The sequence below is a fragment of the Alosa pseudoharengus genome, unplaced genomic scaffold, assembly GCF_046254945.1.
Source record: "Alosa pseudoharengus isolate Yale_2024_CS ecotype anadromous, Long Island Sound unplaced genomic scaffold, YU_APseudo_1.1 YU_APseudo_1.1_scf_5, whole genome shotgun sequence".
In the NCBI taxonomy this organism is placed as follows: domain Eukaryota; kingdom Metazoa; phylum Chordata; class Actinopteri; order Clupeiformes; family Clupeidae; genus Alosa; species Alosa pseudoharengus.
This window is the reverse complement of record NW_027468837.1, coordinates 822,507-830,697: the sequence shown is the minus strand read 5'-3', so window position 1 is coordinate 830,697 and position 8,191 is coordinate 822,507.

The window sequence follows — 8,191 nt, the reverse complement described above, 5'->3', positions numbered from 1 at the left end:
TCATCATAATCATAATATATATTAACCTGAGAAATTTCAGACCATTCATTTTAAGTAAAGAACATTTCTGATACACTTTTTGGTTGGCCAAATGGTGGCGCTATGTTAGGCATGAAAATTACACATGTGAATATCATCACAATAATGATATCCAAAATGTTTGTAAACTTTCAGATCAATCACTTAAGGCATTGTCCATTTCTGGCAAATTTCCTGCTTGACCAGCTGGTGGCGCTATGCCAGGCAGGCCCATTGGGTGTCTGGATATCATCATAATCATAATATCTATTAACCTGAGAAGTTTCAGACCATTTATTCAAAGCATAGAGCATTTCTGGCACATTTCCTGCTTGGCCAGAAGGTGGCGCTATGTTAGGCCTGTGAATTACGCATGTGAATATCATCACAATAATGATATCCAATATTTTATAAAGTTTCAGATCAATCACTTAAGGCATTGTCCATTTCTGGCACATTTCCTGCTTGGCCAGGTGGTGGCGCTATGCCAGGCAGGCCCATTGGGTGTCTGGATATCATCATAATCATGATATCTATTAACCTGAGAAGTTTCAGACCATTCATTCAATGCACTGTGATTTATGACACATTTCCTGTTTATGTGGTGAGATATTAAAATCATATCAAATATATTACAACATTCAAAAATCCATTCACAATTTAACATCAGCGACATCTTGGCATAATATTTGCCAAATTTCAAATGAATCTGCCAAACCATCTAGGAGGAGTATGTTCAAATTGATCATGTGACATCAGTATAATTGTCATTCTTTCTGTTGCCAGTTGGTGGCGCTATGCCAAACATGCATTATGGGCATTTGAATATTATCATTAACATGGTCTTCAATGACCTGTGAAATTTAAAACATTTCAAGCCATGCATGGTGAATTATGACACATTTATTGTTTATGTGGAAGGGTATTAAAATTAATAATTTCGCCATTTCGTCAAATTACAACATATCAAAAAAAGGCTTCACAATTTACAATCAGGAACATCTCGGCATCATGTATACCAACTTTGACATGAATCGGATCAACCGTCTAGGAGGAGTACGTTAAAATTGATCATGTCCACAACGCACAAAATCTCAATTACCTCACTTACTGTGGGCGTGGCTAATGGCATGTTAATACAAAAGTTGTTTGTTTTTGGGAATTACATACACCCACCAAATTTGGTGTGTGTATCTAAAACTATATGCCAACCACAAGTCACTGTGACGTAAGGGGGCGCTATGGAGTTCCTGGGCAACGCCCGGTGCCAAGCTTTTATCCCTGTCTATTCACTATACCACTTGATGTGTGTGCTAAATTTCATGCGTTTTCGATTATGTTAACCACCTCAAAATATTTGCCAACCACGGGATCAGTCACCTAAGGAGGCACTAGCGAGTCCCTGGGCCACGCCCGGGGTCAAGCTCTTGTACCTAACTGCGATGCATGACACCTGACGTGTGTGCCAAATTTCAAGAGGTTTCGACCATGTTAACCACCTCGAAAACAGGAAAGCAAAAAAGTGGAATAACAATAATAATAATAAATATAGCCGCAAGCGGCAATGGCGGGCCCGAGCACCTGCGGGCCGCAACCCGTTACATGTCGGAATCCAACAAAGCACCGACATGGTGCATTTGTGAAATGTAAATATTTGATGCGTGTGCTACTTGTTTTTGTATTTTATTTTCTGCCACAAGTACTTGCTTGGCCAGGTGGTGGCGCTATGACAGGCAGGCCCATTGGGTGTCATCATCATAATATATATTAACCTGAGAAATTTCAGACCATTCATTTTAAGCAAAGAACATTTCTGATACACTTGTTGGTTGGCCAGATGGTGGCGCTATGTTAGGCATTGAAATTACCCATGTGAATATCATCACAATAATGATATCCAAAATGTTTGTAAACTTTCAGACCAATCACTTACGGCATTGTCCATTTCTGGCACATTTCCTGCTTGACCAGGTGGTGGCGCTATGCCAGGCAGGCCCATTGTGTGTCTGGATATCATCATAATCATAATATCTATTAACCTGAGAAGTTTCAGACCATTTATTCAAAGCATAGAGCATTTCTGGCACATTTCCTGCTTGGAAAGATGGTGGCGCTATGCTAGGCCTGTGAATTACGCATGTGAATATTCTCACAATAATGATATCCAATATTTAATAAAGTTTCAGATCAATCACTTAAGGCATTTTCCATTTCTGGCACATTTCCTGCTTGGCCAGGTGGTGGCGCTATGCCAGGCAGGCCCATTGGGTGTCTGGATATCATCATAATCATGATATCTATTAACCTGAGAAGTTTCAGACCATTCATTCAATGCACTGTGATTTATGACACATTTCCTGTTTATGTGGTGAGATATTAAAATCATATCAAATATATTACAACATTCAAAAATCCATTCACAATTTAACATCAGCAACATCTTGGCATAATGTTTGCCAATTTTCAAATGAATCTGACAAACCGTCTAGGAGGAGTATGTTCAAATTGATCATGTGAAATCAGCATAATTGCCATTCTTTCTGTTGCCAGTTGGTGGCGCTATGCCAAACATGCATTATGGGCATGTGAATATTATCATTAACATGGTCTTTAATGACCTGTGAAATTTAAAACATTTCAAGCCATGCATGGTGAATTATGACACATTTATTGTTTGTGTGGAACGGTATTAAAATTAACAATTTCGCCATTTTGTCAAATTACAACATATCAAAAAAAGGCTTCACAATTTAGAATCAGGAACATCTCGTCGTCATGTATACCAACTTTGACATGAATCGGATCAACCGTCTAGGAGGAGTACGTTAAAATGAATCATGTCCACAACGCACAAAATCTCAATTACCTCACTTCCTGTGGGCGTGGCTAATGGCATGTTAATACAAAAGTTGTTTGTTTTTGGGAGTTACATACACCCACCAAATTTGGTGTGTGTATCTAAAACTATATGCCAACCACAAGTCACTGTGACGTAAGGGGGCGCTATGGAGTTCCTGGGCAACGCCCGGTGCCAAGCTTTCATCCCTGTCTATTCACTGTACCACTTGATGTGTGTGCTAAATTTCATGTGTTTTCGACCATGTTAACCACCTCAAAATATATGCCAACCACGGAATCAGTCACCTAAGGGGGCGCTAGCGAGTCCCTGGGCCACACCCTGGGTCAAGCTCTTGTACCTAACTGCGATGCGTGACACCTGACGTGTGTGCCAAATTTCAAGAGATTTCGACCATGTTAACCACCTCAAAAACAGGAAAGCAAAAAAGTGGAATAACAATAATAATAATAATAATAATAATAATAATAATAATAATAATAATAATAATAATCCTTACAAAAACAATAGGGCCTTGCGCCCTTCGGTGCTCGGGCCCTAATAATAAATATAGCCGCAAGCGGCAATGGCGGGCCCGAGCACCTGCGGGCCGCAACCCGTGACATGTCGGAATCCAACAAAGCACCGACGTGGTGCGTTTGTGAAATGTACATATTTGATGCGTGTGCTATTTGTTTTTGTATTTTATTTTCTGCCACATTTACTCGCTTGGCCAGGTGGGGGCTTAATGCAAGGCAGGCCCATTGGGTGTCATCATAATCATAATATATATTAACCTGAGAAGTTTCAGACCATTCATTTTAAGCAAAGAACATTTCTGATACACTTTTTGGTTGGCCAGATGGTGGCGCTATGTTAGGCATTGAAATTACACATGTGAATATCATCACAATAATGATATCCAAAATGTTTGTAAACTTTCAGATCAATCACTTAAGGCATTGTCCATTTCTGGCACATTTACTGCTTGACCAGGTGGTGGCGCTATGCCAGGCAGGCCCATTGGGTGTCTGGATATCATCATAATCATAATATCTATTAACCTGAAAAGTTTCAGACCATTTATTCAAAGCATAGAGCATTTCTGGCACATTTCCTGCTTGGCCAGAAGGTGGCGCTATGCTAGGCCTGTGAATTATGCACGTGAATATCATCACAATAATGACATTCAATATTTTAAAGATTTCAGATCAATCACTTAAGGCATTGTCCATTTCTGGCACATTTCCTGCTTGGCCAGGTGGTGGCGCAATGCCAGGCAGGCCCATTGGGTGTCTGGATATCATCATGATATCTATTAACCTGAGAAGTTTCAGACCATTCATTCAATGCACTGTGATTTATGACACATTTCTTTTTTATGTGGTGAGATATTAAAATCATATCAAATATATTACAACATTCCAAAATCCATTCACAATTTAACATCAGCGACATCTTGGCATAATGTTTGCCAAATTTCAAATGAATCTGGCAAACCGTCTAGGAGGAGTATGTTCAAATTGATCATGTGACATCAGTATAATTGTCATTCTTTCTGTTGCCAGTTGGTGGCGCTATGCCAAACATGCATTATGGGCATGTGAATATGATCATTAACATGGTCTTCAATGACCTGTGAAATTTAAAACATTTCAATCCATGCATGGTGAATTATGACACATTTATTGTTTATGTGGAAGGGTATTAAAATTAATAATTTCGCCATTTCGTCAAATTACAGCATATCAAAAAAAAACTTCACAATTTATAATCAGGAACATCTCGGCATCATGTATACCAACTTTGACATGAATCAGATCAACCGTCTAGGAGGAGTACGTTAAAAGTGATCATGCCCACAACGCACAAAATCTCAATTACCTCACTTCCTGTGGGCGTGGCTAATGGCATGTTAATACAAAAGTTGATTGTTTTTGGGAGTTACACACACCCACCAAATTTGGTGCGTGTATCTAAAACTATATGCCAACCACAAGTCACTGTGACGTAAGGGGGCGCTATGGAGTTCCTGGGCAACGCCCGGTACCAAGCTTTTATCCCTGTCTATTCACTGTACCACTTGATGTGTGTGCTAAATTTCATGCATTTTCGACTATGTTAACCACCTCAAAATATTTGCCAACCACGGGATCAGTCACCTAAGGGGGCGCTAGCGAGTCCCTGGGCCACGCCCGGGGTCAAGCTCTTGTACCTAACTGCGATGCATGACACCTGACATGTGTGCCAAATTTCAAGAGGTTTCGACCATGTTAACCACCTCAAAAACAGGAAAGCAAAAAAGTGGAATAACAATAATAATAATAATAATAATAATAATCCTTACAAAAACAATAGGGCCTTGCGCCCTTCGGTGCTCGGGCCCTAAATATAGCCGCAAGCTGCAATGGCGGGCCCGAGCACCTGCGGGCCGCAACCCGTGACATGTCGGAGTCCAACAAAGCACCGACGTGGTGTGTTTGTGAAATGTACATATTTGATGCGTGGGCTATTTGCTTTTGTATTTTATTTTCTGCCACATTTACTCGCTTGGCCAGGTGGGGGCGTAATGCAAGGCAGGCCCATTGGGTGTCATCATAATCATAATATATATTAACCTGAGAAATTTCAGACCATTCATTTTAAGCAAAAAACATTTCTGATACACTTTTTGGTTGGCCAGATGGTGGCGCTATGTTAGGCATTGAAATTACACATGTGAATATCATCACAATAATGATATCCAAAATGTTTGTACACTTTCAGATCAATCACTTAAGGCATTGTCCATTTCTGGCACATTTCCTGCTTGACCAGGTGGTGGCGCTATGCCAGGCAGGCCCATTGGGTGTCTGGATATCATCATAATCATAATATCTATTAACTTGAGAAGTTTCAGACCATTTATTCAAAGCATAGAGCATTTCTGGCACATTTCCTGCTTGGCCAGAAGGTGGCGCTATGCTAGGCCTGTGAATTACGCATGTGAATATCATCACAATAATGATATCCAATATTTTATAAAGTTTCAGATCAATCACTTAAGGCATTTTCCATTTCTGGCACATTTCCTGCTTGGCCAGGTGGTGGCGCTATGCCAGGCAGGCCCATTTGGTGTCTGGATATCATCATAATCATGATATCTATTAACCTGAGAAGTTTCAGAGCATTCATTCAATGCACTGTGATTTATGACACATTTCCTGTTTATGTGGTGAGATATTAAAATCATATCAAATATATTACAACATTCAAAAATACCTTCACAATTTAACATCAGCGACATCTTGGCATAATGTTTGCCAAATTTCAAATGAATCTGACAAACCGTCTAGGAGGAGTATGTTCAAATTGATCATATGACATCAGTATAATTGTCATTCTTTCTGTTGCCAGTTGGTGGCGCTATGCCAAACATGCATTATGGGCATGTGAATATTATCATTAACATGGTCTTCCATGACCTGTGAAATTTAAAACATTTCAAGCCATGCATGGTTAATTATGACACATTTATTGTTTATGTGGAAGGGTATTAAAATTAATAATTTCGCCATTTTGTCAAATTACAACATATAAAAAAATCACAATTTATCATCAGGAACATCTCGGCGTCATGTATACCAACTTTGACATGAATTGGATCAACCGTCTAGGAGGAGTACGTTAAAATTGATCATGTCCACAACGCACAAAATCTCAATTACCTCACTTCCTGTGGACGTGGCTAATGGCATGTTAATACAAAAGTTGTTTGTTTTTGGGAGTTACATACACCTACCAAATTTGGTGTGTGTATCTAAAACTATATGCCAACCACAAGTCACAGTGACATAAGGGGGCGCTATGGAGTTGCTGGGCAACGCCCAGTGCCAAGCTTTTATCCCTGTCTATTCACTGTATCACTAGATGTGTGTGCCAAATTTCAAGACTTTTCGATTATGTTAACCACCTCAAAATATTTGCCAACCACGGGATCAGTCAAATAAGGGGGCGCTAGCGAGTCCCTGGGCCACGCCCGGGGTCAAGCTCTTGTACCTAACTGCGATGTGTGACACCTGACGTGTGTGCCAAATTTCAAGAGTTTTCGACCATGTTAACCACCTCAAAAACAGGAAAGCAAAAAAGTAGAATAACAATAATAATACTCAATAATAATAATAATAATAATAATCCTTACAAAAACAATAGGGCCTTGCGCCCTTCGGTGCTCGGGCCCTAATAATAATAATAATCCTTACAAAAACAATAGGGCCTTGCGCCCTTCGGTGCTCGGGTCCTAATAATCCTTACAAAAACAATAGGGCCTTGCGCCCTTCGGTGCTCGGGCCCTAACAAGGTCCCAATTGTGGATACACCCATTAACAGTTCTTGCGACCAATGACATCCGGATCAACTACAAACTTTTGATTGATTTTCAACAATGAACAGTTAGTTCAGTGTAATATGTCCAGCTCTCTCCCCCATCTTAATAAGTCAACATTATATGATATGACCCATTTTTACATTATAGCCTACATATGTTATAGCCTAACCCTTATCTATAGGTGACTGATGAGATTCATGTTAGCATATATTCATTGGCGACACAATTAATATTGGACCTATTTCACTGTCGCAGACCCAGACGTGCTTGGTAGGCTACGTAGTCATAGGCCAACGTGAGACTTAAACCCCCGTGTCGTCATGACTTAGGTTAGCCTATGTTCTTACTGTTGTTATTATCTGTAGGACATATTGTCTGTGGAACACAATTGTAGGCTAGGCCTATATTTGATTTTCAGTAAGCTTATATATCAATGATAAAGCTTCTTTACTTTTTTGGTGTAATTATTTAGTTTTTTTTCTTTCTATGTAGGCTATTTCTTTAATGTTACATTATTATTTGTAACATTATTTATTCCATGTTAATACATGGAATAAATCACCACAAACACACGCGACTGTAGCTTCTCCTGTAGCCTACCCGGCTTGCGCAGCGTGGCTAACAACGCCCCTAAAACAAGTGTAACCGTCGGCTCCTCGAGGCTTATTACTTAAACGAAGTTACAGCAGCTATTAGGCCCGAGGTGCACTGAAATGGCGTCATCTGGTGGTCATACAATTCACCCGCTATTAGACCCGAAGTGCAGGAGAAGTGGATATTCAACCACACCATCCTTCAGGTCGCAGCGACACGTAGGTGTACTTTATGTGCTGTGTCATGCTGCCATCTAGTGGTTGTGGAATATTTAACACCCATTATAGTTCTGGGAATAGATGTGCCCTCGAATAAATGTTTCTACAATCCATCTGATAAATTGTGTTTTTCTTTTTATACTTCGTACCTTTATAAAT